General features: G+C 37.6%; 1 protein-coding gene across 5 annotated transcripts in view; it reads right to left on the bottom strand.

Moving 5' to 3' along the window:
- Window positions 1-17,646, bottom strand: part of Map3k2 (mitogen-activated protein kinase kinase kinase 2) — a 63,599-nt gene extending 45,953 nt beyond the window's left edge. The window contains exons 1-4 of one of the 5 annotated variants that reach the window (XM_020183669.2): window positions 9,278-17,401; window positions 9,075-9,128; window positions 8,653-8,756; window positions 7,471-7,529 (exon numbers count right to left, since the gene is read on the bottom strand). The gene's annotated coding sequence lies outside the window, so the exon portion shown is untranslated. Of the gene's footprint in view, window positions 1-7,470; window positions 7,530-8,652; window positions 9,129-9,277; window positions 17,402-17,512 lie in introns of those variants that run through there. The other 4 variants (XM_020183667.2, XM_020183671.2, XM_020183665.2 and 1 more) reach the window with 4 other exon arrangements.
- Between the last annotated feature and the right edge of the window lie 360 nt (window positions 17,647-18,006).

The following is an 18,006-nucleotide window of genomic DNA, read 5'->3' as shown; positions in this document are numbered from 1 at the left end:
CCTTATCTTAAGTGCAAATTCCAAACTAAATTTTAGCAAGTTGAATTTAACAATAACTAAAAAAGACACTATATAATGGCCAATGGCAGTTTATTCCAGGAACAGAGGATTGCTTTACACTGAAAAAAACAATGTGAATCACATTAGTAAAATAAGGAAAAATCACACAAATCGTATCAATAGAGAAAATGCATATGACAAAAATCAGACATCTATTCCTATTTTAAATAACAATTTTTAGCAAACTAAGTCAGAAGGAACCTTCCTCAACTTGATATGGGCATCTAAGAAAGATTTATACCCAACATCTTTTTCAATGATGAAAGACTGGATGGATGCTTTCCTCTTTTTTTTTTTTATTTTTGCTGTACTGGCGTTTGAACTCAGGGCCTACACTTTGAGCCACTCCACCAGCCCTATTTTTGTGATGGGTTTTTTCAAGATAGGTTCTTGTGAACTATTTGCCCAGGCTGGCTTCAAACTGTGATTTCCTGGATCTCTGCCTGCTGAGTAGCTAAGATTATAGGTGTAAACTACTAGGGCCCAGCTGGATGCTCTCCTCTTAAGATCAAAACAAACAAACAAAAACCTTGCAAGTGACAAAGGTGCCAAAATAATTTAATGAAGAAAGAATAGTACTTCAACAAATGGTGCTAAGACAGCCACAAGCAAAAAAATAAGGTTGAATCCCTATCTTGCACCAAAAACAAAAAGTGACTCAAAATGGATTAAAGACCTAGTTACACAGCTAAAGCTACAAAACTCAGAAGAAAATATGAAAATAATTCTGTGACCTTAGGCTAAGCAACAATTTGTCAGATATGACACCAAGATATATAAATTAGACCTCATCAAATAGACTTTGTGCTTCAAAGGAAGCTATCAAGAAAGTAAAAGACTGACTAGAAAGCATGAGGTCCTGAGTTCAAAGTCCACTAACACACACACACACAAAAAAAAGAAAGTAAAAGAAAAATTCACAGAATGAAAAAACTTTGCAAAGCAGATACTGCATAAGGAAATTATACCTAGAAGATATAAAACAACCTTTACAATTCAATAACAAAAAGACACCCCTTTTCTTAAGAATACAAAGGATAGATGTCTATGTCTTCAAAGCAGACATATATATATAGTCGATAAGCACATGACAAGATGCTCAACCTAATTAGTTACTAGTAAAATATGAACCCAAACCAAAATGAGATACTACTTCACATCTGGCTATAATCAAAGATAGAAAATAACAAGTATTGACAAGGATATAGAAAAATTGGAACCCTCAAACACTGCTGATAGAACTACAAAAATGGATCAGTTTGGAAAAATCTGGCAGTTCCTCAAAAGTTAAACATAGAGTTCTCATATGATCCAGCAATTCTGCTATCTCCCAAATTAAAAACATATGTCCTCACAAAAAAGGTATTTAAATGTTCATAGCAGTATTATTCATATTAGGAATGAATTAATATGAAGGTGGCACATCCATAAAATAGAATATTATTCTGCTATAAGAAGTAAGAGATTACTGATAAATCAGATGTGGATAAACTGACACTACACTATCCAGAAGAAGTTGTTTACAAAAGACATACATTATATGATTACATATTATGTGAAATGCCCAGAATAGGCAAAACTATAGAACAAGAAAGTATGTCAGTGGTTGTATAGGGCCAGTCAACACCAGAGGTTTGAAGGGTGAGGGGTAGAAGGTACAAAGTATCTTCTTAGTGTGATGCAATGTCCTAAAAATTGTGATGATGGCATGTGAATTGTATCTCAATAAAACTATCACAAAAACAACAATAAAAAAAGGAGATGTTCAGTTTCATCCATTCAAACACATTGTACTGGTGGTTCTAGCCAGTTCAATTAATGAAGAAAAAGAAATTAAAGGCATCCAGATTAGAAAAAGTAAAACAATCTTTACTCACAGATATCATCTGTGAAGAAATCCTACAGATCATGCAGAAATTACTAAAATTAGGAAGTGAACTGAGGAAAGTTGGAGGACCAAATCAATACACAAAAACTGACTGGATTTCTATATACTAACAAGAAGAAAATGAATCTTTTAAAATGTTATTTACAGAGCTGGCAGAGTGGCTCAAGCTGTAGTGCACCTGCTGAGCAAGCATGAGGCCCTGAGTTCAAACCCCAGTATTGCAAATAAATGTCATTTACAATAACATCAGAAATTATGAAATACTTAAAGACAAAGTTGACAAAAGAGTTGAAGCTCTGTAACTTAAAAGCTTGAAAACACTGCTGAGAGAAATTTAAAGATCTATAAACTGCCAGGTACCAGTGGCTCACTCCTGTAATCCTAACTACTTGGGAAAGTGGTATTAGAAGGATCACAATTTGAGGCCAGCCTGAGCAAATAGTTCACAAGACCCCATCTCTAAAATAGTCAGAGCAAAATGGAATGCAGGTGTGGCTCAAGTATAGAGCACATCCTTTATAAGCATAAAGCCCTGAGTTCAAACCTCAGTCCCACCCACCCGCCCAAAAAAAGACCTATAAAAGTGAAACAAACATTTTCATGGATCAGAATACTGTTGTCACTCCAAATTGACAAACAGATTCAACGAAATCACAATAAGTATCCGGACAGGCTATTTTATAAAAACAGAAGAATGTAAAATTTATATGGAAATGCAAAGGATGGAGAAATTCTAAAACAATTTTTGAAAAACAAGTTGGAGACTTATATTACCTAACTCCAAGAGTCACTATAAAGCTGTAACAATCAAGGCATGTGGTCCTGACATAAAGATAAATATGGGCAATGGAACAGCACAGATTATTTAGAAACAAGACCCATATGACACAGTCAATTGATTTTTTTTAAAAAGGTGCTAGAGTTATGCAGCAGGCATAGGTAATGCAAAGTTGCCAAAACATGGAACCAACCAAGATGTCTTTCAGTAGGTGAATGGATAAACAATATTCCATTCTATGAAAGAACTCTGTGATTGATGCTTCTTCAACCTACTATGAACAGTTTTAGACTTAGAAACACTCCTTATGTTCATAAGGCACATCATACAATGGAGTATTTTTCAGGAAACAAAAAAGAAACAAGCTATTATGCCACAAAAAGACATGGAGGAACTTCTGATGCTTATTGCTTGTGAAAGCAACCAATCTCAAATGGCTACATATTGTATGATTCCAACTATGCACCATTCAGAAACATTGAAAGATCAGTGGTAGGAGGGATGGGAGTTAAAAACAAAACAAAACAGTGGGAGAACTGGGGATGTGGCTTAGTGGCAGTGCACCTGCCTAGCATGTGTAAGACCCTCAAGTCAATCCCTAGCACTGTGATGATGATGATGACAAAACATAGGACATCTGTATTCAGAGAGAAGAATCTTTAAAAACTATCTTAGGCCAGGCATGGTGGTACACGCCTGTAAACCACAGCACTCAGAAGAAAATCAGTGGCTGTCAGGCTTTCAGAGGAAGGGTATAAGGGAGGGATGAACAGGTAGACCACAGTGCACTTTTAGGTCAGTGAAAAAAACCTATGAAAACCTACATCACAAAACCACCAATGTTCTTAGCAGATTCATTTGTAATCACCCCAAACTGGAAACCCAAATGTCCATTGCTGGGTAAACTGTTAAACAAATCTGTGGTCTATCTATACAATGGAATAAAAATACTCAGCAATAAGAAAGAATGAACTACTGATCCATGCGAACAATAGAGACAAATGAATGCAGGGTCTGGGGTGTGGCTCAATGGTACAGCACATGCATGGATGCATGAGGCCCCTATGTTCAATTTCCAGCTCCAAAAAAATTCTTATTATTATTATGCTGAGTGAAAGAAACCAGACTCTCCCCCACCCCCCAAAATAGGAGCATATATATACTGTCTGTCTCTATTTATATAAAATTCTAGAAAATGCAAGCTAATTTCTGATAACAGGAAGCAAATCATTGGGAACAATGGATAGCAGTGGGTTGTAAAAAAGCCTGAGCAACCTTCTGGAGGTGACAGAAGCTCACTACCTGAAGATGCATGTGGTTTGCACAGGTAAATACAAATATCAAAATTTAATAAAATGTATACTTTACATGTAAAGTTTGTTGTATACAAATTATATAAATCGTTATAAGAAAATTAATTCCTTAATGCTACTAGCTCCACAACTCTAACCACTGACTTGAGGCTAACTCATGAACAGTTATCACAAGTTTTGCTACCTTACAGGCAGTTTGCTTTTGATTTTTAAAAAAGACATTAGCTAAACTGGTGATCCCTTTATTTGGCAGACTGTAAATGAATTCATACTTCTTAAATATCAAATCAGACTAGGAACCAGTGGCTCACACCTGTAATCCTAGTTACTCAGGAGGATAACAATTTGAAGCCAGCCACAGCAAATAGTTCATGAGATCTTATCTTGAAAAAACCCTTCATAAAAAAAGAGCTGGTCGAGTAGCTCAAGGTGTAGGCCCTGAGTTCAAACCCCAGTACTGCCAAAAAAAAAAAAAAATCAAATCAGGAGGAGTGGCTCAGTAGTGGTAGAGCACCTACTTACCTCACAAAATCACATCTGCCTTCATTGGTTAGATACATCCTAACTGCACATGTTAAAAGTACCTGAAGCTGACAGAATGGCTCTACCACATGGTAGAGCAGAGCACCTGCCTTGCAAGTGTGAGGCCATGTGTTCAAACCCCAGTGCCACAAACAAAAAAAAGTACCTGAAGACAATTTCAAAGTATTTCCTTCTCTATTAATATTGGTCACCTCTGGCTGAAAAGAACTGGGTGGTGGGGGTAAAGAAGTCTCAAGAACTCTCATTGTATATCTTTTATAAAAAACACTTTGAGCTCTCTACCATATTATCTACTCTAAATCATATAAAATTCAAATTTAAAGAGATTTTTAACGTTTCCAAAACACCTAAAGCAGTAATATACATAATAGCAACAATACATAGATAGCCTCCTGGAATGAGTAAAGGCAGTAAAACTTTGGTAGATGCAATAAATTTGCTTAAGTTTTAATAACTTAATAGCCATACCTCATCTGTAATCTCCAACTGGCTGAATGATCATACTCAGATAAAGTGGTATCATTTGTAAATAGGCCTGCTCATCCTCAGAAAGGCAGGGAAAAATCTAATTTTCATCTATGGTCCTGATAATCATTACATGTAGGATATATTGCTTTCTGTCTCTTATCAAGTCTGTAAAGATTTATAATTCCTTTTATTGATATTTCAGAAGAATATGTAATTTATTTGGCAAATCAAATTTGAGTTTTTACATTTTATTAGCATGCATATTGTTATAGAACATGAAAATGTTCAAAACTTGACAGTAGTTGGGCTGTTACAAACTGATGTCCTGAATATGAAATAAAGATAGAAGAGGCTATATCTCAGGTTTGCTTTAAATGTTGAATAACACATTCACGCATACACACACACACCATACCCGACAGAGAACAGGAGTTAATAAATTTCAGTTGCCTTCTCTTTTTCCAAACAGTTCAGGGTTAAAGACATATTAAACTCTAGCAAATTCTGATTTTCTCCTTTTTTAGGTATTACACAGGAAAAAAAAAAACTATTTTTAATTCATAACATTCCTTCTTACTCATCCCCATTTCCTCTCTCAATGTGTCATGATCCCCACCAAAATAAAGACAGCAAGCATAGTTGTTAGGAGCTTAGATTGTGGAACCAAACTGCTTGGGTTTGAAATATGCATCTGCCATCTACCAGGTGTGTGACCTTAGGCAAATAACTTAATATATATCTCTTTGCTTAGTTTCCTATGTATAATATGGAGATTATACATAGTAATCTCCAGATTACTATGGGAAATCAAAGAAGTTAGTATTTGTAAAGTGCTTAGAAATTTGGCATATAGTAATAATTATGAAAATGTTTGTTAAGCAAAATTATGTTTTGGTACGGTTTTGAATGTGTCCTCAAAAAAACATGTCTTGAAAACTTAATCCCCAATACAACAGTATTAAAGTGGTGGAAATTTTGAGAGGTGATTAAGCCATGAAGGCTCTGCCTTCATGAAGAGAGTAATACTAATAATAAAAGTCCATCTATTGCTCTGTCTGCCCATATAATGTTTTCCACCATGTTACAAGTGGTGGAAACAAAGGCCCTCACCAGACACAACCCCTTGGCCTGGACTTCCCAACCTCCAGAACTGTAAGAAACAAATCCCAGTTCTTTATAAAGTACCCAGTCTATGGCATGCTGTTAGAGAAGCACAAAACAAAGACATATACTTAGGAGGCCCTCCTCCTTTTAGTTCTTAAACCATACTGAGAATGCTGAAGAATTTGTTGTATGCTTACAAATCTTAATTTTTCTACATTTTATGATATTACCTTAGAGGAGAAGGATAGCTCCTCTTAAATCAGTACTCTAACAAATTTAGGATCTTTAAAAAACTGTCAAATCACTTTCGGCTGATATATATGGTATATGAATCCTGACTGTTGTCTCCAAGTGTTTCTATCAGACAGAAGGAAAAAAGCTATTCATCAAAATGGTTTACTAAAAACACTCAGATGTTCATTGCCAGCAATTATAAAATGGCTCTCAGTGTCTGTTTCCTCCTCTGTAAAATGGAGATAACTATTTTACAGTTTGTATGATTACTGTAAGAATAAAAAGAATTATTATTTATAATGCATTTAAAGAATCAGAGCATAATGAACACACACATACACACACAAAGCTAACAATTATGAAGTTCAGCATTTGAACCCAATCTTGTTCAGAACCCACTCTTAATAACTATTTTACTGCTACTCATTCACTTATCTGTTTGTTCCACCAATACTTAACACATGCATACTGTCTACCAATATGCTGATTTCCTGAATTTAAAAATGACAGTCTGGGGGTGTGGCTCAAGTGGTAGACCACTTGCCTAGCAAGCATGAGGCCCTGGATTCAACCCTCACTACAGGAAAAAAGAAAAAATTAATGTTTTTAAAAAAATTCTAGCCAGGCACTGGTGGCTCACACCTGTAATCCTAACTACTCAGGAGGCAGAGATCAGGAAGATCGCAGTTTGAAACCAGCCCAGGCAAACAGCTCGTGAGACCCTATCTCGAAAAAACCCTTCCCAAAAAAAGGGCTGGTAAAATGGCTGAAAGTGTAGGCCCTGAATTCAAACCCCAGTAACTCAAAAAAAAAAAAAAAATCTAAAAACCTTTCTAAACTTAATAGTGTAAACAATACTTATGCCTAAATTACTGGGATAATAAAACAATGACAAGGGCTGCCATTAAAATAGGTTTATATTGAGCACACACATATTTTGCTGAGCAGTTTAATACTTTCTATTGTTTATCATATAAATGACAACTCCCAAATAATATCAAATACAGTTCTGCTCAATCAAAACTCAGGACATGCTAAAACCTCAAATTCTAATAAAAACCCCAAGGCTAATCAAGTCTTACCAAATCAATCCACTTCAATCCATGCTCAGTGGTTGTAGCTGTCTTCATTATGTAAGCTCCTTGAAGGCAGGAAACATTATTTATATAACTTGCATACCTTTATTCTCCTGAAGTATCTAGGAGCACTTTGCACATAGCTAGCTCATCAACAAACACCTTAAATAAACAAACCTCAAATTTCACTCTTGTTACCACCATAAATAATACCTGCTTTCCCAAGGACTTGTTGCATCCTACTTCCTAGGCCGTGGTTTCTACCATTCCCTGAATACCCCTAACTCTCCTCTTTGGCAATCGTTACTCCTAACATGCACCTTGAAACAGATTATTCAAGGAACTGGCTCAAATTAGCTTCACTGCCACTCTGAGCACTTTGCATCCCATTTCTAGGTATGGTCTCCCAACGATCCAATTTGGAATTTATTTTTTGGCCAAACTAAGGCTTTTGTCGATTTATATCTAGCTTTCATTGGGCTAACTGATACCTAGACATACTTCATTCCTGAAAGACCCATAGTACAATTTTTCATTACTACTTAAACACAGTTTCAATATTTGAATATTATGCTCCTACTAATCATTTTACATTTATAATGCATTTTTAGATTATCTATACTATTTTATATTAAATATTCCTATGTCTACTTTGTAAATATTTCGGTTTCACACTCATTTTTATGTATGTAGGGAAAGCCATACATTCCAGTTTGCTAAAGACAGTTCTGGTTTGGTATTTTTTTAACTTAGGATAATTAAAAAAAAAACACTTTGAGGTATGGCTGATGTGCAAAAAGCTATACATAGTTAATGTGTAATAAGACAAATGACCAGAGCTCAGTATAAGTATACAACCATGAAACCAATATATGCCCAAAATAATTATTAGAACAGCTCCTTTCACATTCAAAAGTATCCTAGTTTGCCTAATACATTATGTGGTCACCTATATGTCTGTCTCACCCACCAGAATGAAGCTCTATGATCACTGAAATAATGATTATTATCTGTTTATCTTCAGTGCTATAATAGGGAAGTAGTCAAACATTCTGGTAATAATTTATGTGACCTAAAACTAGATTACAAATTGCTTACTTACTCATATTCTTGGACACTACATAGATTTTCAACAAACGTTCAATGAACTTTAAGAGTAAAACAGTAGCCAGGCCTGATGGCACACACCTGTAATCCTGGCCCTTGGGAGGCTGAGGCAGGAGAATCACAAATTTAGGGCTAGTCTGGGCTGCATTTGAGTTCGTGGCCAGCATGGACTACGTAGTGACAGCCTATCTCACAAAACAAAAAGATTACCACCAATCTTTATGTGAGAAACTTCTAAAAGATATACTTCAAAAAGGAAGGAAAGTGATTCCAAAAGAACATAAGATAAAAAGAAGTTGGTAACTGTAGCAAACTTAAGCAAATATTATTTACATAAAACAAAAAAAAGGCTTAATTTTGGGAAATGATAGGAACAGGGTAGATTTACAATCTTTGAACAACTATAGCACATAAAAGGGAATGATTGCATTATTCATCCACAGTGTTCCCAGAAATAACTTCTGGAAACTTGTCCCTTCTACTGCCTCCCTCCAAATACCCACCTGATTACAGACAGTGTCAAATCAGTAAATGTGCGTCCATATCCTTGGCCGTAACTGATGGGTCAGAGGTAGACAATTAACCCAAGCAAGATTAAACATCAACAAAATCTAGAAATTACAAATAGATAACCAAAAGAAGCAAAGAATAGGAGCCAACAGGTAGCTATGCTATGAAAGGCTGCATGTGTCCTGCTGATGCCTACCTTTTGTCTCTGTGCTGTCCGAAGTGCTTTTTTCTACTTGTCCAAAACATTTTAAGGACCTAGTTCAAGTCTCCCTATCCTCTTCATTTAGTCATCTTTCAATCTATAAATGATAGTAGAAAAGAATTATCATCTATGCACTGTCAGACAGCATATTAGACATTTCACATCCTGTATCACTTAACCCTTACACTGGAATGACAGCACTTACAATCTATTTTATCATGGCAAAGAGTCATCTTTCTTAAAGGGTATTATCTCATAAAACAGCTTCCTAACCATAGTTATGCTCCATATGTTTACATGTGGTCTCTGCAACTAGACTGCAATATCACCAAATATGAGAACTACATATTATATTCTTATCTCCACTGTTCTTTCCACCTCTCCCTCTCCTTCCGAAATGTACCCTTTGGCTGCACGCTAGTGGCTAACACCTGTAATCCTAGCTACTCGGGAGGCAGAGATCAGGAGGACTGTGGTTTGAAGCCAACCCAGGTAAGTTTGCAAGACCCTATCTCAAAAAAAAACCCTTCATAAAAAAAAAAAAAAAAGGGAAGGGGAGGAGGCTTGTGGAGTGGCTCAAGGTGTAAACCCTGAGTTCAAGCCCCAGCAGCACAAAAAAAAGACAAAACGTACCCTATGTCTTGAGCTCTTCTCTTTACTACCATAATTAATACCAATTATTACTGATAATAAAAGCTACTGTTTATAATGGTTTGCATTGTCCTGGTAGTCTGCTAAGTGATTTAAGCATTTCATTTATCTTCACAACAACTCCATAAGGTAAATATAATCTCCCTACTTCACGGAAGGGGAAACAAATAAGGAAAACTTAAGCAACTTGCTCTTTCAGATGAGTATGGGCCAGGTCTATAAAATGTCACAGTCGATCTCACAATGTTAAAATGCCCCATTGTATTTTTTTTTCTCTCAGCTACTATGGTAGTTTTCACTGTGTCAACCTGGTTAAATTCAGACATTACCTAAAATCCTATTCAAGGGTAGAGCTGGCCAAAAGAGAAAATTATCTAATGATCATAGTCAGAGATGCAGAGATGCCAGCAAATTCTTCCGTATCTCTGCTTTCCCCTGTTCTGCACACAGCAGTTTTTCCTGATTGCCAACCCTGTTTGCCAAGCAACAACTTCAGATCCAACATCAAAAGCTTGACTGAGGACCATGGAAGAGGTAACCGTGCAGAAGTGACAGCTCTCTAGACTTTCTCCACACAGCTCCAATGTGTGGCCCCACTCCAGCAGCTGCGCATGTTTGGCTTCTAGACTCACCTAACAAACTTGCCCACTGCACCACTGTTTCAGAAAAGCTTGTTAGTGACTTTTGTCTGATCTGCCCTTACATACTTCTGGTTTCTGAGTTCTCACACAATTGTGTACAGTCTTACTCCATTCCTAAATCCCTCATTCCATGATATCATAGCTCTACTTCCTTGACTGAACTCTTAAATGATACAAATACTCAATCCTTCTCCCAAACATTATACAATCTTATCCTGTGATTTGAGAAAAGGTAGATTAGTTATGTATTCTAAAATTATGCAATGTATACTAAAATTTCATACCATAGTGATTGGTTGTTGGCTAATTTGCCCAGAGTAGGAAGGTTTACTCAGGCATGACCCTGAGGAATTTCTTGCACCTGGAGGTAGTATCCTTCATGAATGAACATATAACGTGACCAAAACTAAACTTTTTTTGTTTTAAGCCACTGAGATTCACAGCCTATTCAGAATAAGTCTAAAACTTAATAAAAATCACACTGAAAATTCCTACTTTTTATTTTACTCCAGAAACTTCAGCATCAGTTTTCTAACCATGTATATTAAACTCCCAAATTAGTTCTCCTAGAGTGAACACATTTTCCATACTATTTATTTAAAGTAGACAAATATGTTCTCATTCTACTGAAAAATAGATATGATACATACAAATGCATCACTCAGGCTTACTCAAGTATTGATCAGAACTCTATGACAAGTGAGGGGTATGAAGAATATGAGGGTTTAAAAAAAAAAAAAGATGGTCCAAACCAGAAAATTCCAGTGTACACATTTACACAAAAAATGCTATATGATGAGAACATGTAAGCCATGTGGAAGCAGCAAGAGGGTTTGGAAGCAACTAAAGGAGCCACATAAAATCCCAACTCCACCCACTGTGTGACTCGATAAGATCCTTCGCACTGCTGAGCCTCAGTTTCTTCATCTGTAAAATCAGGATATGACCTACCATGGTTACTGTGAAGTTTAAAACTGAAGTGAGAGCAGGGAGTGTAGCTCAGCAGTAAAGAACTTGTAATAATCAGTTAATTAAATATTAATTAAACCAATGAGATTGTGATGTGGAAAGAAAGGGAAATGAATGAAAGGGAAGTCAATCGGGTTTAAGGCCTTGGGGATCAAAAAAAGTGAAGTTTCCGAAATATGGGAGACACTCAAATATTCTCTATCCTTCCAAGTTACAGTCTGAAACTGACAAAAGACATGCCTTTATGAAACAGGAACAGAAAGTCAAAGGAGACCCAGCTGAGGTACAAAACAAGAATGATGGAGATTAAGGATTACCAAAGTAACTGAAATATTTTATTTTATCACTTTTACATTTAACAATTGATATTTAAACGTAGAATTAAAATACTCATGAAATGTAAAATGTTTTAACTGGTCTTGGAGGATGGTAAAGAACAGAACTGTTGATATGTATGCAGGTCAAACCTGAGAAGCTCTACTAAAATGCAAAGGAAAATAACAAAGGAAGACACTGAGAATGAAGATCTAACCTAAAACTATTTACATTCCAAAGAAACCAGAACACAAAGATAAAACACAGGCATTCAAAACAGACAAAAAACACAAGGAGGCTGAAACGAAATAGAGACAACATGACTACGCAGCCTTTATATGCATCTTGCAAAGACACTAGAAGGCAAGATAATATCTTCTCTTTTCCAATCTCCTTAACAAACAAATGTGGCATATTCACCAACTCTCCATTCTCTCTCCATAAAGCCTTCCAATAAATTACTGAACACGCACCACTAGTTAAGCTTATTTTTTTAGTAAAACCAGCACTTTTGCTCCCATCAAGTCATCAAGAATTAGTAGGTTTATGCACTTGTATATAATCACTTAAATAGTAAGTAAACCAATGAGACTGTATGTGAAAAGAAAATTGGTTTTTTCATAGAAAGGAAGTCAAATAATAAGAAAGACTCTAGCAAGATTCAAAGGCTAGATACTTAAAAACGAAAACTTATTAAATTAAGTACTAGTAATATATCAACTGTGAAAGATTAGGGGTAAACTGGCGCTAGTGGCTCACACCTATCTATAATCCTACCTTGTCAGGAGGCAAAGATCAGGACAATCTTGGTTCAAAGCCAGTCCTGGATGAATAGTTCATGAGATCCTATCTTGAAAATAACCACCACAAAAAAAGGGTTGGTGGAATGATTCAAGGTTTATAGGCCCTGAGTTCAAACCCTAGGTACCACAAAAAGAAAAAAAAAAAGATTGGGGGGGAAAAAATCATACAACTCTAGATGGATCATATACTCATACTGCTTTACATTTATGCTTTTTAAAGCAAAATAAAGCAGGTAGATGGCTCAAGAAGAAGAGCACCTACCTAGCAAGCTTGAGGCCCTGAGTTCAAACCCCAGGACCACCCAAAAAAAAAAAAAAAAAACAGCCTAAAGCAAAATACTTAAGGCAAAATATTTTTATTCCCCTGATATTAATTTTTATTAAACTGAATACCACCAGTCCTAACCATATTAAATAAGACAGCTTCTATGTACGTCACAATAGACATGATTGGTGAGGATTGTGTAGATTTTAATAACTGTTTATGGGTTATTTGGACACTTTTATGCTAGGCACTAACCTGAACACATAATCCTATTTAAATCTCTTAACAAATCTATGAACTAGTTACTATTATCCCTATTTTACAGACAAGAAAAATGAAACTTAAACAGTAGCACCAAGGTTCACATTCAGGTCTGATTCCCAAGCTCATATTCTTGGCTATTTACAACCTCCATTTTCTTATCCTTGCTATATTTTTACATTTTTTCAGTAACTATAGTAAGGACAAACAATTAATGTATAGGGTTCGTTAACTTAGTTCAAAAAAAGCCTACTCGCCAAGGCCTTCTGGAGGCACCTTCCGCACCCTTGTACATAGTACATACTCAATGAATGACAAGATCTATTACTTTGGTAACGCAAGTTCAATATTCTCACTGTCCTAACAAAAGCAGGGAGGCAGCATGTTAAAAGCACAGATCGTGGAGCAAGACTGAGTTCAAGCCTAGCTTCACCACAGACAAATTCCCTATTGCCCCTGAGACTCAGCTCCTTCTCTGGAATGGAAGCATAATAACACTAATTCACTGGCTTGGTGTAGAGATAAAATGAATTAAATTCTTTAAATCAGTGCCTACAATGTAGAAAAATGTCAGTTCACTAAATAAAATAAATGAGAAAAAGGAGACAAAACTCAGGAAATTTAGAAGAAAACTTTTAAATAGTGATGTTCATATGTATCATCTTTCAAGTAATCTTACAACACTGTCAGGGAAAGCAAAAGTATTTTTATTTCTATATATATAACATCCTTATTTACAAGATGATTTTTTTTTTTTTTGGTAGGACTGCAGTTTGAACTCTGGGCCTCATGCTTGCGAGGCAGGCGTTCTACCACTTGAGCCACTCCGCCAGCCCCTTATTACAACAGAGATGTGTGGAAAAACCTCCTGTAAACTGTTTTATGAGTTAAATCATATTTTAAATTAAAGAATTATTAATTATGGAAATCCTATTACCATATTTTCTTTAAAACAATCACCTAATAAATGTCAATTAATTGAGAAATAAATTCAATTTGACATTACATGTATTTATATCTGGCTTAATAAAAATGTGGTCCACCTCTAGATATAATTAGCACAACACATCAGAAATTCATTAATTCAGCCAAGTGCTAGAGGCTCACACCTTTAAACCTAGCTACTTGGGAGGCTGAGATCAGTAGGATCTTGGTTCCAGGCCAGTCCAGGCACAGAGTTCAGGAGAAACCATCTCCAAAACATCCAAACCAAAATGGACTGGAGGTGTGGCTCAAGCAGCAAAGCACCTGCTTTGTAAGCACAAAGCCCTGAGTTCAAACCTCATCCCCACCCCCCAAAAATCATTAATTCATTCTTTATTCATAAACATTTACTAATACAATCACTATTGATAGTTTTTAATTTTTTTTCTTGGTGCTGGGAATAAAACCCAGTGCCTGATGTATTCAATGCATATGCCCTATGGCTGAGCTACAATACACACCCAATCAATATCTGTAATTCTTCAATTCAGTACTCCCACAATTACAACACAAACGTTTTTATACATCCACCGTTCCTTTGTATTTCTTTTCATTCCTGTGCAACAAATGTAGACTTGAGAAAATTTTAAACACTTGATCAGAGTATAGGAAAAGAGAGGCACTGAATTTTTTCCCATTTTTCTCAAGTCAGGTTTCATTTCAAATTCATAACAAGAGATACCTTGAGTTCAGCATTAAAAATCTTAAAAATCCATAAAGCAGATTCTAATTAATGTAGTTGCATTGGATATTTTACAATTTCTGTACTTTTGCTTCCAATTATAGATCAACAAGAGATTATAAACAATGAAATCCAAAAGTTAGCCAGACAAAGATCAGCAATAGATGCTGCAACTATTAAGTGAAGGATGACTGAAGAACAGGCTAATATCACTGTGCTAATTTATCACAGCCCAGATTACTTTCTAATTGCAGTGGGGACAAAAGACCTTATCTTAACTCCCCTCAACCAAGTAAGAAAGCATAACATCAGAAATATATAGGGACTAGATTGTATGTGTCTCCTGACTGGAGCCAACAGGAAGTACACAGAGGGCATCACTTATTAGGTATTCTTGTCCCCAGTGTTTAATTTGAAACTAATCAATCCTTTAAACCTAGTTTACAGTTAACAGCTATTAAAAGGCAGAATAGAGAAAAAGCTAAATGACACCATGAAGGGAAAATCTCCAGAAGGAGAATCATTTTACAAGACAACTGTCATCTTGACCTCTTTTAAAAAAATATGTATCAATGTCATTTTAAAAGGAGGGAGGAGGTAAAGTCTGCTCTAGATTAGAACAATCAAAGGCAGTGAATAAAGTTTGAAGGAATCCTGGTTTAGTAGCAGAGGCTGTACAAAGCCATAAAAGACCTTTCAGTACAAATGAGAGAGATTTAAATATGGATGGATGTTAGAGTACACTAAGGAATTATCACTCCTAAGAAAATGAACAATAATGGTATTTTACCTATGTAAGAAAATGTCTTTTTCTTTAAGAGATGCATACTAACATGTTTAGAGAGAAAGTGTTATAATGCTAACAGCTTATTTTCAAAAGGTTCAGTCAAAAATGTACACATATTTACAGAAAGAAAAAGGCAAGATAAAATGTTGAGTCTAGAAAACTATATGGCTGTTTGCTATTACAGATTTTCTATACTCTTGAAATTGTTTCATAATAAAAGTGGGAGGGGGGGTTAGAGAGCACCAATTCTACCTGAAAGCAAAACTGTAAGAAATGTGGAGTACTAAACATGATTTCATTTTAAGACAACACCTAGGAAATACAGGTTTACCCTTTGGTAGCAGCAAAGTAAACCACAGTGGAAAGCTCTACCTAAAAATACTGCTTAAAAGATAAAAGACTATAATGTAAAAGAATTATTAGAATTATTTAAGATAAGCATTTAATAGCTAGTGCTCTCAGAACAGACACATAGAAAGCATGATTAACCATCCTGTGACCATACCATATTCAACCAAAATCAACATATGTTTATATTTTAATAAACAACAAATGAATCTGTAAACCATCCTCCGGTTAACTCTGTAATGTGATCCTTTCCCTACAGACATTACAAAGACATTCAACTGCATAATTTCTTCAACTTGATAATATACTAGTGAAATTATAGCACCAATAGTTTCCTAAACACTTGCAACTGTGTGAAGCTTCAATTACTTGAGGAACTTATCAGCATTTTCTTCTCTAAAGAGCTCCGTAGTTAAAGAAATAGTGGAGTGAGATGCTAAAATGAGAATTTACAGTTAGCTTAAAAGCCAACTTCTAACATGGAAAATAAAAATCACACCATCGGAAGATAATTTTCTGCAATATTCTACACATTAAATTTGACATTAAACTAAGAATATTGCATAAGACAATGCAAAATTACTAAGTGTGTTGACATTGCCACATACTCCAGCAACAAATTTTGCAATAAGGAAATCTCAAGCAAATAACCCAACTGTGAGTTCCCTGTATACGTCAAAAACAAACTGCAAAAGAAAAATGGTAACTTCTCAAGAAATACGCAGTTTTACCAAATATATTTCTTCTTTTTCGCAAGAGGGGAAATTTTTTTCTGTTCAGTCCTACCACATAAAAGTTGTTAAGGTGCCTGGAGTCACCTTTTTACAATTAATGTTTCTGAAAATCAAGAAAATGATTGGGCAAAACTGCAGCGAAACACATCCGACAGTCTCCACCAGGGAAAAGTAAACTACCTAGGGTTCAGAATTTACACCCAGCAAGAAACTATCCACCAGTCTCCTTTTCCTCACAGGCTTATTTCTGCAAGATGAGGAAAGACGAGACATCTGCGTAGGCATGTGAACCAGGCTTCCTCGAAGGCTAGCTGCATGATCTTGGGCAAGTGTCTTCATCTCTCTGAGCCTCAATTTCTCATCTGTAAAATGGGGAGGCAACGCAGCCACCTCACTAGGCCGGTAAGATGAAACGAGACAATGCACGACCACTACCGGGCGCACCGTAAGTGTCAGGTAAAGCTCCACAGAGAGCTCACTCCTCGCTCACCATACTGTGACAGCGCAAAGACCAGCACTGGGCGCTTCATCCCCAGAATCAGGGACAACCTTCCGACTAACATCTCACGAGTACGCGTCCGACACACAGCCCAACAGGCCAGCAGCCTACCGCGTCCTGACCTGGGCTTCAGCACCGGACGCCGGGGCCCGAGGGCCGCCCTCCCGGCGCCAGGCGATCACCCGGCGAAATCCCCGCCCCGGAGCGGCGCCCCATCGCGGCCGCCCCTTCCCCGCGCCGGGCTGCGGCCCCCGCCACGCTCACACACTCGCAAGCTCGCACTCACTTACCGGCCGCTCCTCGGGTCTCAGGGAGCCGCAGGCCGAGGAGGGGCCGCCGCCGAGCTCGCCCCTCCGCCCCCGCGCGGCCTGTCACCGCGGCCCCGGATACGGGAGCCCGCGGAGCCCCCGGGGCCGGAGGGGCGCACGAGGAGCCGGGCGCAGGCCGGGGGCCAGGCCCGACCTCCCTTCACATGGAGCCCAGGCCCCGCGGGGTAGCTCGCTCGCGGGCCGCCGCGGCCGGCCGGGGCCTCTCAGCGCCCCTCGGTACTTCTCTCCGCCCCTCGGTACTTCTCGCCGCTACAGCACTGAGGCCCGCGGGGAGCTGAGCAGGAAAGGAGGAAGCCGCGAGCCGGCGCCGCTGGAGGCCGGAGAAGAGGCGGGAGCGGGGACCCGGGACGTCCGCGTCGTCGTCCTCGTTCTCGCAGCCGCCGGTCGCGCGACCCCCGAACGCCGCGCCCAGCGGCCGTACCACCCGCGTCAGGCACCGCCGCCGAGGGCAGCCC

Source organism: Castor canadensis, chromosome 4 (assembly GCF_047511655.1).
Source record: "Castor canadensis chromosome 4, mCasCan1.hap1v2, whole genome shotgun sequence".
Lineage (NCBI taxonomy): Eukaryota > Metazoa > Chordata > Mammalia > Rodentia > Castoridae > Castor > Castor canadensis.
Note: the sequence above shows the minus strand (reverse complement) of the source record. Positions and strands in the feature narration are given on the sequence as shown.